This window comes from Lethenteron reissneri, chromosome 40 (assembly GCF_015708825.2).
Source record: "Lethenteron reissneri isolate LAM-NWPU_2019-01 chromosome 40, ASM1570882v1, whole genome shotgun sequence".
Taxonomy (NCBI): Eukaryota; Metazoa; Chordata; class Hyperoartia; order Petromyzontiformes; family Petromyzontidae; genus Lethenteron; species Lethenteron reissneri.
The window spans coordinates 1,898,006-1,918,218 of record NC_083818.1 but is presented as its reverse complement, the minus strand read 5'-3'; the positions used below and the strand labels follow the sequence as shown (position 1 = coordinate 1,918,218).

Genomic DNA, 20,213 nt, shown 5'->3' with positions numbered 1-20,213 from the left:
TCTGTCTTGTCATTGTATAGCTATTGTATAAGTGGAATAATATGGGTATGTGTGTATGTAAAGTGGACTGCACAATAGTGAATGAGTATCCATAGGACAACCACTTGACTTCCCCAAACAGTTACCACCCTTGGAATGAGTATGGGACGAGTTAACAAGGATTTGAACTTGCAACCATACGATTGTGAGCCTCTCGCTCTACCCCTGGTTGACTAAAGTGACTGTGGATCGTATGTCGTACAGACTGTGTGATTATACACTATGGGTATATGTGTAGAGTTGTCTTCGATAATTTTGTGAATAGTACATGTAAGTCGACTGCTGGATGAGGGCCTCTTCACACCCTATCGTTCATGGGGGGTTGACCATACTTCTCCCCGTTGGTCAGTGCGGGTTGAAGGGAGAACCAGGACCGGTTCAGACCTCGCTCGCCACTCGTGTTCGCCATGGCTGGGAATTAAACTGGGGTTCGTCGGTTTCACAGTGCAGTGTGCTAACTACTGCGCTACCGATCCACCTAATGTGTGCGATTGAATCAATACTATCTGGAGATAAGACTACCTGTATAGCGAATAGGCTGTGTGCAATCGCACCATGTGTGTAATCACACTGCATGCACAGCAGCCATTTATCAGTCCACTGCTGGATGAAGGCTTCCTCGCACTGTCGATCATGGGGGCTGTTTGGCTATCCTTCGCTAGACTGGTCAGTGTGGGTTGCTGAAGGCGAGGAGCCGAGAGACGTGAGACTGGATATTTTAATACGTAGTAAACTGAACTATCTTTTATTTTACCAGCTAACGCCCACTAAGCTCTGTTTCAAAAGCGACCTGACCACAAATGATTGCCCAGCGAAGTGGCTTATCATGTGGAAATGTATAGCAGCCAAATACTCTTAAATGCATATTTCTAAATGTGGAGGGAAAACCCGGAGGACCCGAAGAAAAATCCACTGGACCACGGAGAGAACATCCCAACTCTAAATATACAGCTGTTAGGGTTGGGATCGAACCCACGACCTCCTTGTATACCAGGCAAGGGAGTTAACATCTCGCCAACGTCGTGCCTGCTTTAGTGACTACTATAGGTATATTAGTGATTAATGCGTATGTCATCGACAGCCATAATCCACTGCTGGATGAAGTCCTCCCTAGGCTGTCGCCATATCTATCTGTATAGGAACTCAAAAGGTAGGTAGTACAGTGACTGGGTGTGCGTGACTAATACTGGAGATCCAAGTGTCCTCTTCGTTTTGATGGTCGGGTTAGACCCTACATCTCTCACACAAGACAAAGATCCCCTGTATAGCCCTAACAGTCTACCGGGGTAAGTGCTGTTAGCGAGCACCTATGAAGGCCGCCACAGCACACGAGGGGGTGGGTGGCCAACACCACGCTTGGCCGATTTTGTCTCCCCAGTGGTGATGTTTACACCACACCAGGTACTCGTTTGAGGCCGAGTCGACCTAGGAGAAGCCCAGTACACGCACAGATACAAGACACGTACAAGACAGAGACACATGAACAAGACGCACACAGACACATGAACAAGACGCACACAGACACATGAACAAGACGCACACAGACACATGAACAAGACACAGAGACTCATGAACAAGGCACAGACACATGAACAAGGCACAGACACATGAACAAGACACAGACACATGAACAAGACACAGACACATGAACAAGACACAGACACAGACACATGAACAAGACAGACACAGACACATGAACAAGACAGACAGACACATGAACAAGACAGACAGACACATGAACAAGACACATGAACAAGACACATGAACAAGACACATGAACAAGACACATGAACAAGACACATGAACAAGACACATGAACAAGACACATGAACAAGACACATGAACAAGACACATGAACAAGACACATGAACAAGACACATGAACAAGACACATGAACAAGACACATGAACAAGACACATGAACAAGACACATGAACAAGACACAGACAGAGACATGAACAAGACACAGACAGACACATGAACAAGACACAGACAGAGACACATGAACAAGACACGGACAGAGACATGAACAAGACACGGACAGAGACATGAACAAGACACGGACAGAGACATGAACAAGACACAGCCAGACACATGAACAAGACACAGACAGAGACACATGGACAAGACACAGACAGACACATGAACAAGACACAGACAGAGACATGAACAAGACACAGACAGAGACATGAACAAGACACAGACAGAGACACATGAACAAGACACAGACAGAGACACATGAACAAGACACAGACAGAGACACATGAACAAGACACAGACAGAGACACATGAACAAGACACAGACAGAGACATGAACAAGACACAGACAGAGACACATGAACAAGACACAGACAGAGACACATGAACAAGACACAGACAGAGACACATGAACAAGACACAGACAGAGACACATGAACAAGACACAGACAGAGACACATGAACAAGACACAGACAGAGACACATGAACAAGACACAGACAGAGACACATGAACAAGACACGGACAGAGACACATGAACAAGACACGGACAGAGACACATGAACAAGACACGGACAGAGACATGAACAAGACACAGCCAGACACATGAACAAGACACAGACGTATGAACAAGAGAGACGGACACATGAACAAGACACAGACAGGGACACACACACAGACACATGAACAAGACACACACACACAGACACATGAAGAAGACACGGATACAAGACACACACACAGACACATGAACAAGACAGACAGACACATGAACAAGACACGGATACAAGACACACACACAGACACATGAACAAGACACGGATACAAGACACACACACAGACACATGAACAAGACACGGATGCAAGACACACACAGACACATGAACAAGACACGGATACAAGACACACACAGACACATGAACAAGACACGGATACAAGACACACACAGACACATGAAGAAGACACGGATACAAGACACACACACAGACACATGAACAAGACACAGATACAAGACACACACAGACACATGAACAAGACACGGATACAAGACACACACAGTCACATGAACAAGACATGGATACAAGACACACACACAGACACATGAACAAGACACGGATACAAGACACACACACAGACACATGAACAAGACACGGATACAAGACACACACACAGACACATGAACAAGACACGGATACAAGACACACACACAGACACATGAACAAGACACGGATACAAGACACACACAGACACATGAACAAGACACGGATACAAGACACACACAGACACATGACAAGACACGGATACAGACACACACAGACACATGAAGCACAGATACAAGACACATGAACAAGACACGGATACAAGACACACACACAGACACATGAACAAGACAGACAGACACATGAACAAGACACGGATACAAGACACACACACAGACACATGAACAAGACACGGATACAAGACACACACACAGACACATGAACAAGACACGGATACAAGACACACACACAGACACATGAACAAGACAGACAGACACATGAACAAGACACGGATACAAGACACACACACACAGACACATGAACAAGACACGGATACAAGACACACACACAGACACATGAAGAAGACACACACAGACACATGAACAAGACACGGATGCAAGACACACACAGACACATGAACAAGACACACACAGACACATGAACAAGACACGGATACAAGACACACACACAGACACATGAACAAGACACGGATACAAGACACACACACAGACACATGAACAAGACACGGATACAAGACACATGAACAAGACACGGATACAAGACACACACACAGACACATGAACAAGACACGGATACAAGACACACACACACAGACACATGAACAAGACACGGATACAAGACACACACACAGACACATGAACAAGACACACACAGACACATGAACAAGACACACACAGACACATGAACAAGACACAGATACAAGACACACACACAGACACATGAACAAGACACGGATACAAGACACACACACACAGACACATGAACAACACACGGATACATACAAGACACACACACACAGACACATGAACAAGACACGGATACAAGACACACACAGACACATGAACAAGACACGGATACAAGACACACACACAGACACATGAACAAGACAGACAGACACATGAACAAGACACGGATACAAGACACACACACAGACACATGAACAAGACACGGATACAAGACACACACACAGACACATGAACAAGACACACACAGACACATGAACAAGACACGGATGCAAGACACACACAGACACATGAACAAGACACGGATACATGAACAAGACACACACAGACACATGAACAAGACACGGATACAAGACACACACACAGACACATGAACAAGACACGGATGCAAGACACACACAGACACATGAACAAGACACACACAGACACATGAACAAGACACGGATACAAGACACACACACAGACACATGAACAAGACACGGATACAAGACACACACACAGACACATGAACAAGACACGGATACAAGACACATGAACAAGACACGGATACAAGACACACACACAGACACATGAACAGACACGGATACAAGACACACACACCACAGACACATGAACAAGACACGGATACAAGACACACACACAGACACATGAACAAGACACACACAGACACATGAACAAGACACACACAGACACATGAACAAGACACAGATACAAGACACACACACAGACACATGAACAAGACACGGATACAAGACACACACACACAGACACATGAACAACACACGGATACAAGACACACACACACAGACACATGAACAAGACACGGATACAAGACACACACAGACACATGAACAAGACACGGATACAAGACACACACACAGACACATGAACAAGACAGACAGACACATGAACAAGACACGGATACAAGACACACACAGACACATGAACAAGACACGGATACAAGACACACACACAGACACATGAACAAGACACACACAGACACATGAACAAGACACGGATGCAAGACACACACAGACACATGAACAAGACACGGATACATGAACAAGACACACACAGACACATGAACAAGACACGGATACAAGACACACACACAGACACATGAACAAGACACGGATACAAGACACACACACAGACACATGAACAAGACACGGATACAAGACACATGAACAAGACACGGATACAAGACACACACACAGACACGTGAACAAGACACGGATACAAGACACACACACACAGACACATGAACAAGACACGGATACAAGACACACACACAGACACATGAACAAGACACACACAGACACATGAACAAGACACGGATACAAGACACACACACAGACACATGAACAAGACACGGATACGAGACACACACAGACACATGAACAAGACACGGATACAAGACACACACAGACACATGAACAAGACACACACACACAGACACATGAACAAGACACGGATACAAGACACACACACAGACACATGAACAAGACAGACAGACACATGAACAAGACACGGATACAAGACACACAGACAGACACATGAACAAGACACGGATACAAGACACACACAGACACATGAACAAGACAGACAGACACATGAACAAGACACGGATACAAGACACACACACAGACACATGAACAAGACACGGATACAAGACACACACACAGACACATGAACAAGACACACACAGACACATGAACAAGACACGGATGCAAGACACACACAGACACATGAACAAGACACGGATACAAGACACACACACAGACACATGAACAAGATACGGATACAAGACACACACAGACACATTAACAAGACATGGATACAAGACACACACACAGACACATGAACAAGACACACACAGACACATGAACAAGACACGGATACAAGACACAGACACATGAACAAGACACGGATACAAGACACACACACAAGACACATGAACAAGACACGGATACAAGACACACACAGACACATGAACAAGACATGGATACAAGACACACACAGACACATGAACAAGACACGGATACAAGACACACACACACAGACACATGAACAAGACACGGATACAAGACACACACACAGACACATGAACAAGACACACACACACAGACACATGAACAAGACACGGATACAAGACATACACACAGACACATGAACAAGACACACACACAGACACATGAACAAGACACGGATACAAGACACACACACACAGACACATGAACAAGACACACACATGAACAAGACACACACACAGACACATGAACAAGACACACACACACGGTTCAACACACGGGGGGGGTGGTGGTGGTGGGGTGATGGAGCGCGGCCTCTACATTCCCCACAGCGGATAAGCGCCCAAGGGGGCCCATCGGGGCGCGCCTGTCGGCGCCCGTTGGCCGCGAGCCCGTCACGTGCTCGCGGACGGGCCAATGGGCGCGGGGCTCCGTGTCGGCGCTCCCGCCCGCCTGTGACTGCGTGGGCCAATGGGCGCGGCGCGCCCGCCCATCCGCGCTGGGAAATGTAAGCGGGCTCCATCTTCCTCGTCGTCCTCACTGCTCCTCGTCGTCGTCGTCTCCTCTCATCATCATCATCATCCGCCTCTTCCCAATCATCCCCCTCGTCGTCGTCTTCGCCGTCGCGTTTGACATGGCGGACGCGGCGCGCAGCCCCGCGCCATGAGCTCCGCGAGCGGCCACACTGCTGCTGCTGCTGTTCACCTCGGCGGGAGCGCGAGAGCGGCGGCCGAGTGGGAGGGACGCGGGAGGCGACGCGGCGGAGCGGCGGTGAGCGGAGGATGCGCGGCTACGGGGTGGGGGGGTGGTTGGGGTCGTCCGGTTATTGTGGTGGTTGGTTGCTGCTGGTGGGGGTGGTTGGTTGGTGGTGGGTGGGGTGGTGTGGTTGGGGTGGTTTGTTGGTTGGTAGGTGGTGGTGGTGGGTGGGGGGGTGGTTGGTGGTGGTGGTGGGTGGGGTGGTGGGTGGGGTGTTTGGTGGTGGTGGTGGGGGTGGGTGGTGGTGGGGTGGTTGGTGGGGTGGTGGGTGGGGTGTGGGTGGTTGGTGGTGTTGGTGGGTGGTTGGTGGTGGTGGTGGGGTGTTGGGGTGGTGTGGGTGGTGGTGGGGTGGTTGTGGTGGTGGTGGGGGGGGGTTGGTGGTGGTGGTGGGGGTGGTGTGGTGTGGGTGGTGGTGTGGTGGGTGGTGGTGGTGGGTGGTGGGGGTGGGTGGTGGGGGGTGGTGGTGGGGGGGTGGTGGTGGTGGGGGTGGTGGGGTGGTGGGGTGGGGGGGGGGGGGTGTTGGTGGGGGTGGTGGGGGGTGTGGGGTGGTGGTGGGGGTGGTGGTGGTGTGGGGGGGTGGGTGGTGGGGGTGGTGGTGGGGTGGGGGGGGGGGGGGGGGTGGGGGTGGTGGGTGGGGGGGGGGTGGTGGGGTGTGGTGGTGGTGGTGGGGTGTTGGTGGGGGGGTGGTGTGGTGGGGGGGTGGGGGTGGTGGGTGGGGGTGGTGGTGTTGGGGGGGGTGGGGGGTGGTGGGGGTGGTGGGGTGGTTGGTGTGGTGGTGGGGGGTGGGGGGGGGGGTGGGGGGGGGTGGTGGGGGGGTGGTGGTGGTGGTGGTGGGGTGGTTGGTGGTGGTGGTGGGGGTGGTTGGTGGGGGGTGGTGGGGGTGGTGTGGTGGGTGGTGGTGGTGGGGTGGTTGGTGGTGGTGGTGGTGGGGTGTGGTTGGTGGGGTGGTGGTGGGGTGGTTGGTGGGTGGGGGGTGGGGTGGGTGGTGGTGGTGGTGGGGTGGGTTGGTGTGGGGGTGGGTGGGTGTGGGGGTGGATGGGGTGTGGTGTGTGGGGTGGTTGGGGTGGTGGTGGGTGGGGTGTTGGTGGGGTGGGGTGGGTGGGGTGGTGGTGGGTTGGGTGGATGGTTGTGGGGGGTGGGGTGGTGGGTGGGGTGGGGGGTGGGGTGGGTGGGTGGTTGGGGGGGGTGGGGTGGGTGGGGTGGTGGGTGGTGGGTGGGGTGGTTGGTGTGGTGGTGGGTGGGTGGTTGGTGTGGTGGTGGTGGGTGGGTTGGTGGGGTGGTGGGTGGGGTGGTTGGTGGTGGGTAGTGTGGGGGGTGGGTGGGGGTGTGGTGGGTGGGAGTGGTTGGTGGTGGTGGTGGGTGGAAGTGGTTGGTGGGTGGTGAGTGGGTGGTGGTGTGGGTTGGGGTGGTTGGGTGGTGGTGGTGGGTGGGTGGTTGGTGGGGGTGTGGTGGTTGGGGTGGTGGGGGGTGGGGTGGTGGTGGTGGTGGGGGCAGGGGGGTGGTGGGGGGGGGGGGGAGGGGTTGGGGTGGGGTGGGGGTGAGTGGTGGGGGTGGGGGGTGGGGGGTTGGGTGGTGGTGGGGGGGTGGAGTGGTGGGGGGGGTGGGTGGGGGGGTTGGGGGGTGGGGAGTGGGGGGGTGGTGGTGGGGGGTGGGTGGGTTGGTTGTGGTGGTGGTGGGTGGGTGGGGTGGTTGGTGGTGGGGTGGGTGGGTGTGGTGGTGGGTGGGGTGGGTGGTGGGGGGGGGGGGGGGGGGGTGGTGTTGTGGTGGTGGGTGGGGTTGGTTGGTGTGGTTGGTGGGGTGGAGGTGGTGGTGGTGGTGGGTGGGTGAGGTGGGTTGTGGTGGTTGGGTGGGGTGGTTGGTGGTGTGGGGGGGGGGGGGTGGGGTGTGGTGGGGGTGGGGGGGGGGGGTTGGTGGTGGTGGTGGGGTGGGAGGTGGTTGGGTTGGGGGTGGTGGTGGGGGAGGTGGTTGGTGTGGGTGAGGTGGTGGGTGGGGGGTGGGTTGGTTGTGGGTGAGGTGGGTGGTTGTGGGTGAGGTGGGTGGTGGTGGGTGGGGTGGTGGGTGGGGTGGTTGGTGGTGGCGGCTGGGGTAGTTGGTTGGTGGTGGTGGCTGGGGTAGTTGGTTGGTGGTGGTGGTGGCTGGGGTAGTTGGTTGGTGGTGGTAGTGGTGGCTGGGGTAGTTGGTTGGTGGTGGTAGTGGTGGCTGGGGTAGTTGGTTGGCGGTGGTAGTGGTGGCTGGGGTAGTTGGTTGGTGGTGGTGGCTGGGGTAGTTGGTTGGTGGTAGTGGTGGCTGGGGTAGTTGGTTGGTGGTGGTAGTGGTGGCTGGGGTAGTTGGTTGGCGGTGGTGGTGGTGGCTGGGGTAGTTGGTGGTGGCTGGGGTAGTTGGTTGGTGGTGGCTGGGGTAGTTGGTTGGTGGTGGCTGGGGTAGTTGGTGGGTGGTGGTGGTGGCTGGGGTAGTTGGTGGATGGTGGTGGTGGCTGGGGTAGTTGGGTGGTGGTGGTGGCTGGGGTAGTTGGTGAGTGGTGGTGGTGGCTGGGGTAGTTGGTGAGTGGTGGTGGTGGCTGGGGTAGTTGGTGAGTGGTGGTGGTTGCTGGGATAGTTGCGTGGTTGTGATGGTGGTGATGGCTGGGGTAGTTGGTTGCTGGTGGTGTTGGTTCTGGCTGGGGTAGTTGGTGGGTGGTGGTGGTGCAGGCTGTGTTAGTTGGGTGGTGGTGGCTCGGGTAGTTGGTTGGTGGTGGCTGGGGTAGTTGGTTGGTGGTGGTGTTGGTGGCTGCTGGGGTAGTTGGTTGGTGTAGTGGTGGTGGCTGGGGTAGTTGGTGGGTGGTGGTGGTGGAGGCTGGGGTAGTTGGTTGCTGGTGATTCCTGGTGTGGTGGTTGCTGATGATTGCTGTGGTGGGTGGGGTGGTTGCTGCTGGTGGTGGTAGGTGGGGGGTGGGTGCTGGTGATGGGGGTGCTGGTGGTGGGGTTGTTGGTGGGTGCTGGTGGTGGAAGTGTTGGTGGTGAGGGGTGGGGTGGTTGGTGGGGGTTTGGGTGGGGGAGGGGTGTTTGGTGGGGGTGGTGTGGGTCGGGTGGTTGCTGGTGGTGGGGGTGTTGGTGGTTGCTTGGTTGCCGGTGTTGGGTGTGGTGGTTGGAGGGGTGGTTGCTGGTGGTGGCTGGGGTGGTTAATGGGGTTGTGCCATTGTCCGGTTGTAGTTAATGATTCGGTGCTGTGGATACAATGTGGTTGACTGGGTTTCCCGGTTATTCTGGTTAATGGTGGATTTGGGCTGTCCAGTTATTGTGGTTACAAATGTCGTTAATTAAGTGGTTATGGTTAATGATGTGGGGTAGGCAGGTTATAGTGGTTAATGATGTTAATGTTGTGGTTAATTGGAAATTGTCGTTTAGGGGATAGTATGTTGGTTTTTTTTATATTGTGTTTGTGGTAACTAATGTGTTTTGTGGTTAATTGTATGTTTTTTGGTATAGTCCGTTTCTGTTGAATGATTAGGTTAGTGGTCTATTAAGTGGTTATCGTGGTAAATGATAAGATTGTTGTGGTTAATGATATGGGTCTGGAGTAGTCTGGTTATCATGTATTGATGTTGTGGTTACGGTTTTTGGGTTACAATGATTTTTGTTCGTGTGGTTAATGAGTGTGTAGGATGTGATTGTTGAGGGTAATGATGTGATTATGCGCTGGTGCATTCAGTCAGATGCATAATGTGGTTACGAGGTGGTTTGGTTATCCCAACTGGACATCTCTGAAAAAAAGCTTAATAGCTCAACGGTTTTTCTCCAGGAAAAAAAGATTACATTCGGATTCTGTTTTCATTCACGTAGTTAGATTTTAGTGTGGTTGTTTTGGTGTTTATTTGGTTCATGGGTGTTGGTGCGGCTATTGGGGTGAATAATACGGTATACGCATGGATTAGTGTGGCTTACGAGACAGGTCCCTCGAGAGCTCTCTGTGCGGCTGCACTGCTCTCCTGAAGGTGGGAGTGGGACCTGCCCGTACAAGAGCAGATGAGGCAAAATCGGTCAAAAACAATCTTAATTTCTCAATTGCGATTTACATGTAGCAATCATTGCCACCCACCCCCCTTTTATTTTGACAGATTGTGATGAGTCTCCTTGTGCCCACTGGGACAGCTGCCACAGGGGGTGCACTTGAAAAATATCTGAGATGTTATGTAAAAGGTTTTTGTGAAACCCCGCCTCCCCCGACATTATAGGGGGCTTTTTCAAAAAGAAAAGTGTTATCATCATTAACCTGGTCTGATCGTGCTGACTTTTATATCCTTAATTTTCGTGGTTTCGGTTCACCATTTGAACCGTCAGCACGAACCAATAACATAAACAAGGTAATGACCGAGTTTGAGTATCTGAACCGGTCCTGGATCGCCCCTTCACCAGCCCGCACGGACCAGCGTGGTGAAGTATGCTCAAACATTCCCCACAACTGATATGTCAATAGCAGGCCATTACTCGGCAGTGGCTTGATACCATCTGTGAATGTTGTTTATCAGGACTAGATGAGCAAGAAGCCATTGAGAAGAAAAATCATTGATGGTTGATATCGGATAAATGATGTGGATCGAGTACAGTACTGTATATGGTTGTGTGGGTGCGGTTGTGTTCTTTTATGGGTATGGGTGTGTTCTGGATGCATGCGATTGACGTTTTTATATCCTGTATTTAATTAACTGGGAGAGGCTATGAAACCATTGAGACGGATTAAACAGCATTGCCTCTTTTGCAAGGGCGATCTGGGTCTGTTGGTGTGCGTGGTGTCTGCGAAATAGCCTGTGATATGTCTTGACGGTTCTGTGTGTGATGTGCCCATGTTCAATATCCGCGATGAGCCTGTGTGAGATGAAACTGAGCGACAGGGTTTTGCAGGGTGTGCGTGGCAATGCGTTTAAATGCGTGGTGTGCGTGTGCACATCCGTGATTTTTTTCGTGTGCGATTTCGGCTTTGTGCTAGACGTGCGTCTCCTTTCTGTCCATGGGTCCGGTGATGTCTTGCGTGGCGAGTGCGTGCGATGGGTCTATCCGTCGTGCACGCGTGTGCGCCGTCCTGCTGTCCCTGTGTGTACCATCGTCTTCCTCCTACGCGGACCGCCATAAGAACGCCCTCGCCGCCCCCCCCCCACTCGCCGCCCCCCCCCCACTCGCCGGCCCCCCCCACTCGCCGCCCCCCCCACTCGCCGCCCACCCCCCACTCGCCGGCCCCCCCCCCACTCGCCGCCCCCCCCCACTCGCCGCCCCCCCCCCATTCGCCGCCCCCCCCCCACTCGCCGGCCCCCCCCCACTCGCCGCCCCCCCCCACTCGCCGCCCCCCCCCACTCGCCGCCCCCCCCCACTCGCCGCCCCCCCCCCACTCGCCCCCCCCCCACTCGCCCCCCCCCCAACTCGCCGCCCCCCCCACTCGCCCCACTCGCCCCCCCCCCCACTCGCCCCCCCCCCCACTCGCCCCCCCCCCCACTCGCCCCCCCCCCACTCGCCCCCCCCCCCACTCGCCCCCCCCCCACTCGCCCCCCCCCCCACTCGCCCCCCCCCCCACTCGCCGCCCCCCCCCACTCGCCGCCCCCCCCCCACTCGCCCCCCCCCCACTCGCCCCCCCCCCCACTCGCCCCCCCCCCACTCGCCGCCCTCTGCTCCTCATCAGCACGCCCGGCTCGCTCGTTAGCGGCACCCGCCCACACTGTTCGCCTGCGTTAAGTGCTTCCACTGTACGCGCTTACTGTAAGCCCCCCCCCCCCCCCCCGTGTGATGGGAGTGGTGGTGGCGGTGGTGGGGGGGGGAGTTGAGGGACAGGCGGCGGCAGAGAGAAGATGGCTCGGTGAGTCCGTGGGGAGTGGATGGGGTTAGGCGATTATTATCAGATGTTTCCGAGGCTTTCCCCATCGGGCACGTGACGTCAATCCAGCCCTTGGTAACGATGCCTCCTCGCTCCCCGGTGTCCGATTCCTACCTCCCAGAGCAGCGCTGTCTGGGTAGCAACCGCTCCCTCCTCGCCCCCCTCGTCCCTCATCGCCGCCTCTCATCTCTCTCACCTCGCTCCCTCTCCGCTACTGTCTCCCTCCTCACCTCGTTGCTCCCTTCCTCACCACCTCCTCGTCCCCCGTAAACAGCTTCAGTTCCTCACTACCTCTTTGCGCATCTCACTCCCCTTCTTGCTCCCTTCCTCACCATCTCGCCCCCCCACCTTCACCCGTGAAATCCGTGGGGTGCAAGTGTGGAGATGATGATCGCAGGCTTCTCGCCGTTTCTACGGAAACTATTCCCTTTTTAATAGCGTCGCATCCTTTTCGCTACCAGAGGGACCACGCACCTCAGCAGGGTTTGTCAAATGTAAGCAGGGATTTAGCCTGGAAAGCGTTTGGATGGGGCTGTACTTGATGCGCGCAAAGCGGGTTGTCACAGGCAGCTGTGTGGCTGCATTGTTTACGGCACAGGGCAGTAACAACATCCATTGTACTGTCCTTGGTTACTACCCATGCCGCCCCCCCCCCCCCTCTTATCCTTCACAAACTCGCAATGACCAGAGCGGTACGGAGCCAACCGAGTAGCCAACCGATTATCACGGAATGGCTACGTACGACATGTTTACATGCATCACCAACGCGACCCGCTTCGTGTGGGGAGGCACTTATCCAGGAGTGAAGTGACGAAAGGGCTGGATGTACAAGCCAGTGGGTTTTACTTAACTCTTCATAGTTTGTTGATGGTGGTGGTGGGTTCTAAGTCGGTCAACCCACGGCACCTGGATCTGTTCCATGACCTGCCAGCGGGCCTTCAGACACTTCACGTGGTCTCAAAGTGCACCGAGCGTGGCACAAGCGCCGTGGTGGTGACGTCGCCGCCATTTTAGCGATGAACGGTGGTTTGTTTTTTGTTGGGGGAGTTTTTGTTGTTTTTGTTTTAGGGAGCCACTTGGCTCACTTCCGATTGCCGAGCCTGGGGTAATGTCGGTCCGTCCGGTGGACACTTCACACGTCTTTGACAAAGTTCTACAACCCCCCCCCCAAGCGTTCACCACACAGTCTCGCGCACACAGCTCGCCTACACAACGGCAATGGGCAGTTTATTTTTTGTCGGAAGAGATTAGCTACATTATTTGCCTAATTTTTTTTTTTCCCCAAAAAAGTTATTCTTTACTTGATTTTGCTACCAGCGGGCCCGCCCAGTTCGCGTGCGTGCCAAGACGACGAGTTTGTGTGGGTGTGATGTTTGAGCGTAAAAACACAAGTGCATGTGTGTGTAATTTAGGTTAGAATGTGAGCCATAGGGGTATTGGTGTGTGCGTGAACACTCAAGGGTGTGTTCAGGGGTGGGGCGGTCTTAGTGTGTGTGGGACGGTTGGCGTCCGATGATGAGCCCGGCGACCCGAGTTCGATTCCCGCTCACGATCAATAAGTGGAGAATATTTGACCTCAAATGAGTACCTGTTGCGGTGTGTAAACATCGCCGCTAGGGAGACAAAGGCGGCCGGGCGTGGTGCTGGCCACTTACCCTTCTTGGTGTGCCGTACCGGCTTTCGTCAGCGCTGCTGCCTCGCAGCACTTGCCCCAACAGTCTGTTCATGCATTAGGAGTGGAGGGGGGGGGGTATCTTTGTGGGATGTTAATGTGCGCCAGTGTCTTTCACACAGTTTTAGAGGGGGGGGAACACTTTCGCCGGTAAGACATCATCATCAGTGCGAGGGCCCACCACACACATTATTTGAAACCATTGGGGTTTGACAGCAGCACGATGGTGATTGGGGCTGTTTTCACTCGGGGGGCCGCACCGTCAGGGACCGCACGAAAGGCCACCAGGGGCCCCACCGATGGCCCGCGGGCCTTGCCATGAAGAATGCTGCGCCGTGTGCGTCAGAAGGCGAGCGCGGGTGTTCAGTCTGCACGTGGTGACGCGTGCACACATCGCGCAAAACAACGGAGGGGGGCCCCCCTTAATGGACCGGCCTGCCGACTTGCTTGTCACGCTGCTGCTGTTTCTTACCGACAATGTAATTGGTGCAAGGGGACGCGGCTGCCCGGCTGCTGAACTTAAACCCGAGCGGAGCTCTGCAACCAGCGTCGTCATGAGTCGGGGGACGTTAACGATTAAATGGTTTTGGTTGATTCGTTCGAGCTGTAATTTGTGTCCAGGTCCCTTAATAAAAATAAGCCCATAGCTCAATGACCTGGTAAAATAAACAGTTTAGTTTAATTTGTATATTTTAAGTATTATATATTTTAAGTTTAACACGCAGGCTTTGCAAATGTTGTGGAATTACTCCTGAAGTCACGAATTGGCGCGTTGTTTACGTGACAAACCTTACTGGCTGTCGGGTTGTGGATGGTAACGACACATTTATACTTACGCGATCAAACACAAACACTTTTATTATGAAAATGTGTGTTACATTTCCTATGCTTTGCCCACTCCTATCGTGCGTTTTGTATATTTTGTCGTAACGTTCTGACCCGCACTAACTGGACACGTGTGAGGAAAGGGAGATTTATGGCGCCATGGGCTTTCTTCCAGTATCAAATACATGTTCTGATTCCGAGAGTCGAATCCCGGTCAAATGTTGGGGAACGATCCTCACTCGCGAATGTTCGCATGGCGCGTTCCATTGCGATTGGTCCGGCGAGCAGCCATCGGCAGTGGGGGGGGACATCGGTCAACCGAGTGGTACGTTCCAGTAGCCGCACGCACCATGTCGCAAACCCATAACCATTTGAATAAAAAATCAATTTTATTATCGATAACGCTAAACGTACTGAAATATTGCAAACCCTAGATAATTATCTCCCCCCCCCCCCACCGCCGAATTGGTTTCTTCCGCATAAACACAACACTGCCCCTCAATTTGCACCCCTTCGACCCTGGCACCGGTGGTCTGTTCCAACCCCTCAAATGGCACCCCTATGACCCTGGCACCGGTGGTTTCTTCCAACCCCTCAATTGGCACCCCTACGACCCTGGCACCGGTGGTCTGTTCCAACTCCTCAATTGGCACCCCTACGACCCTGGCACTGGTGGTCTCTTCTCACCCCTCAATTGGCACCCCTACGACCCTGCAACCGGTGGTCTCTTCCAACCCCTCAATTGGCACCCCTACGACCCTGGCACTGGTGGTCTCTTCTAACCCCTCAAATATGGCACCCCTACGACCCTGGCACTGGTGGTCTCTTCCAACCCCTCAATTGGCACCCCTACGACCCTGGCACTGGTGGTCTCTTCTAACCCCTCAAATATGGCACCCCTACGACCCTGGCACCGGTGGTCTCTTCCAACCCCTCAATTGGCACCCCTACGACCCTGGCACAGGTGGTCTCTTCTCACCCCTCAAATATGGCACCCCTACGACCCTGGCACCGGTGGTCTCTTCCAACCCCTCAATTGGCACCCCTACGACCCTGCAACCGGTGGTCTCTTCCAACCCCTCAATTGGCACCCCTACGACCCTGGCACTGGTGGTTTCTTCTAACCCCTCAAATATGGCACCCCTACGACCCTGGCACCGGTGGTCTCTTCCAACCCCTCAATTGGCACCCCTACGACCCTGGCACCGGTGGTTTCTTCCAGCCCCTCCCAGCTCTGGGCCACTACCGCCATTGTGCACTGTACTGTGCTCTCTCGCAGGCACTGTACGTTTTAAATTCCATTTCTTTTGTCAATCCACTGCTGGATGGGGGCCCTCCCCACGTCTGTGCGGTGCGTGGGGGATTAGCTGAGCATACTTCACCACACTGGTCAATGCAGGTTGGTTGAATAGACGCTGGGAGTATAGAATTACTCTACCAGCGTGACTAATCTTTTAAAATTGAATTTTTTTTAGGCAGACGATTAATGCGTAATTGTGAATGAAGGTTTTTTTTTATATTGATGAGAACTTAATGGAAATGTCAGTTTTTGGGCAGCTGGAACCAGCAAAGCAGAACGTACGAGAGAGACCCCTGTACAGACGAGACGATACGAGCAAGGCAGTGAGTGAGTGACCGTCGCATACGAGATGGGCGGGAATCGACGAGCCAGACGGTGCAAATGAGATTGTACAACCAAGCTAAAGCGAAATTGTTTAATCGAATTGCGAACCCCGATTTGTGGCAATTTTAATTGTGTGTGTGTGGGGATGGGGCAATCTGGTGCATGCCCTTGCACTGTACCTCCACAGCTGTACTGCGTTGGCCCCAACCCTCCTGTATGCACTCGCTGTGGCACATGAACATTGCGCGTGGTGCTGTACGGTGTAAGGCCCATTACTGTCTTGTACCAACAGAATAAAGTAACAGTTTGTCATTTTATGCAAGAAAGCTTCACTCTTGCTCAAGACTCTGGTGTTCGGGAGGGTCCTGCTTGGGATTGCTTGGAGAAGAATGAAATTATCTTGCTAATTATTATTTTTGTGATAAAAAGCCCTTGCATGCAATGGAAGTGCACTTAAACTGGGATCCCCCCCCCCCCTCGGCTTTACGGTGCAGTTGCACCGCCTGCTCGCTTGACGGCGAAGCCACTGATCAAGACGAGAGAGAGATATTTTTAGAGGGCAGAGCACAGTGTGGGGAGCTGTGACTCGGGTGCTTTGGGAGTTACGGGGTGGGTGGTCGTGGACACCAGAGAGCAGCGGAGATGGGAGGCAAAAAGGAAGAGAAAGGCGGGGGATGATGCTTTGGGGGGGAAGGTAATGGCAGAGAGGGAGAGACCGGCTTGTTGCATAGTAACACGTACGTGCGGTGGGTGGGTGTTGGCTGTGGTTAGCCCCGTGGTGGTGGTTGCAGTGGAGGGGCTACGGCTGGGAGTGGTGCCGCCACAAGTGGACGTGGAGCTGTCGGTATCGAGGCTTTTAGTTTCTTTGCGTGCGTTCTTCCCGGCCGCGATCACTGGTGTCGCCAAAACAAAATCGACGGGGGTCTGCGCCCGGTGTCTGGAGTCTCGCCGAGAGGGTAAAGCATCGCTCTTCTTTTAATAAAATATGGCTTTGTTTACTTGCTTAGGCTTCCGTGGTTGTGCTGTGCAGCTCTCCGATGTGTGCAGGGGTCGTTACCGCATGACGTTCGGCACGATGTCCGGCGTGTTTTAAACCTTGGTATCGCGGTCCACTGGACTTTTTCTATTTAACATTTGAGTAATTCCCTTGAGCCGTGGAACGTGTGTGCAGAGCGATTTTTTTGCCACTTTTTCACAAACTATATTGAGAAATGAAGCCCCAATGGGTCTCCATATGTCGTCCGTTTGACTCCATATGCTGGGAGCTTTTGTCATGCACTGAATTGAAGAGGCTCCCAGTGCGAGGAGGGAAACATTGGACGTCAAGCCAAACCACGTGTGGCACGACCCGAACAAACGCAGTGGACAGCTATCGGGGCTTAATTTCTCAACAAATACTTCTTGCGTTACTGCTAGACTGCAGTAGGTGGTACGTAACAAGTACGATAGTCGTATGCCATAGCGGGAGGTTTCTGAATGCGGTGTGGCGAGTGCAGACATTTTTTTCCCCTTGTTTACCAACCCGGCTGACATTAAGCCATGTTTATTGTGATATATCTGGGTCCAATACAAGTCCGATGTTGGTTCTGTGTACAGCGCTTAATTTTTTACTGGTTAGCCTTCACCGAATCGCTGGTGGAGTGGGGTAGGTGGAGCGTGACGAGTAGCCACAAACCAACAGGTAATAATAGATGTGGTGTGCCAGATGCGGAAAAACTTTGCGGGTTGCCTCAAAAAGTAATAATTAAATGGCCATGAACGGCCGTTCTATATCAAAAGATTAAACTAATTCCATACCAAGTAGAAATGTTACCAAGTCGGCTTTTAAGGACCAATGTTTAACTCGAGCAGCGTTTGCTTGCACAGCAAATCCTCCTGATGGCTTCCTTGATGCAGCAAACCAGCGATCCGCTTCTTTCGTCTTGTGTGCTTGCCATCAGCAGGGTGTGGCCACATCAAACACTGCAGGTCTGCCTGGCGTTTCTAGGCAAAAGCCATCCGTGGCGAAACGTTGTACAAACATTCTCTACGGGTTTTGCGTTTCTGTTTTTCCTGCCGTTGTCTGCTGGCACTGGGTTTCGATTGACATTTCATAGCTGCTAGACTAAGTGCTGCTCAATCGATTTAGAAATAGTATGTAAAAAAATCAATTGGACACGTAAATATTGCTACAAACTTCCGAAAAAAAAGTACCGTGATTGACCAAGATGAAAGTTAAAACGTCGTCGATATAAATACCTACGTAATTCTATTTCGCTTCGAACGCTGTGTATCGTAAAGGAGGAGACATTGTTACAAATTCCATCTCCGCCCCCTCTCCCGCGCGGAGGCCTCTAATCGGGACGCTTTTGTGACAGTAAGACAGAAATCACGGCAAACTGACACCACTCGCTGTTTCAGCAGAAACAATTCCTCTTTTGGGAAACGGGAAGTTGCTCAACTTGTACAAACACATGACCAAGCATCGCCGTTGGTGATAGTTTTTAAAAAGGAATTGGCCGTACATCCTAATGTGCGGGGTCTGCCTGTGAAGGAACTTCTCGACTCGGCGGTGGCTGTCTGTTTCCATTGCAAGTGTGTGATAAGTTTGTCCTGATAAACCAAAAATCGTTCGCAAGCATGATGGAACCTGGTCTTTGGTTCGTTGATGTTGCAGCCCTTTGTCAATCTACTGCTGGATAAAGGCCACCCCCCCTCCCTCAGCCCCTCTCACGCTGTGTTGGGCAGCAGGGTTGATTGGCGGTCCTATTTCACGCCGGTCAGCGTGGGTTGGTGAAGGAAACTTGAGTGGGGCGAATCCCGTGTTTGTGATTTTTCGCTAACGAACAAAATTCTGTGGGAACTTCGATTGGCTTCTCCACTGCAAATCATATTTGATCGTTTTTTTTAGGTGTCTTTTGAATTATCGTTACCATGTTTGCCTGCATTAAGAGCAGCCACGAATATTAACCGATGAGCTTAGATATTTCACAAACTCGACACATTTGTCAATATTCTTTGTGTTCCTTTAAAATTAGAAAATGGTATATAATAGGTGACATTTTCAGGCAATTGGCCTTCATAGCAAATAATGTGTGTACTTGTGCGCCACTGCAAATGCGGTATCACCAAATTGTAATTTGGTTAGCTTTAATATTTAATTGGAAAGGCAGCTAGCTTTCCCTTGCCAAGCGTGACCTCGTCATCACCATTACAACAATTACCACTTCTATAGAAGTGAACAGAGGTAACAATGTCGGTGACGGTGTTCGGCATTCTTGCCTTTGCCGGTCACGTGAGATTGTGAGGGCAGACAATGCCTGGGGGTGAGAGGTGTGGGGGGGGGGCTAAAAAAAATGTTGAAACCTGCCCGACCGCACTGGTGCGAGAAGGAGCGCGCACGCATTCTTGTCGTGGCTGATGCCCTTCACCCGCAGTGGTGCACCCTGGTC

The 20,213-nt window shown here is 52.8% G+C and overlaps 1 protein-coding gene across 5 annotated transcripts in view; it reads left to right on the top strand.

Moving 5' to 3' along the window:
- Positions 1 to 20,213, top strand: part of LOC133352413 (guanine nucleotide-binding protein G(I)/G(S)/G(T) subunit beta-1-like) — a 60,022-nt gene that overhangs the window by 9,424 nt on the left and 30,385 nt on the right. Inside the window, exon 1 of one of the 5 annotated variants that reach the window (XM_061568038.1) lies at positions 6,617 to 6,838. The exons of 2 other annotated variants lie outside the window; for them this stretch is intronic. The gene's annotated coding sequence lies outside the window, so the exon portion shown is untranslated. Of the gene's footprint in view, positions 1 to 6,616; positions 6,839 to 16,390; positions 16,558 to 17,575; positions 17,739 to 20,213 lie in introns of those variants that run through there. 2 more of the 5 variants (XM_061568039.1, XM_061568040.1) reach the window with 2 other exon arrangements.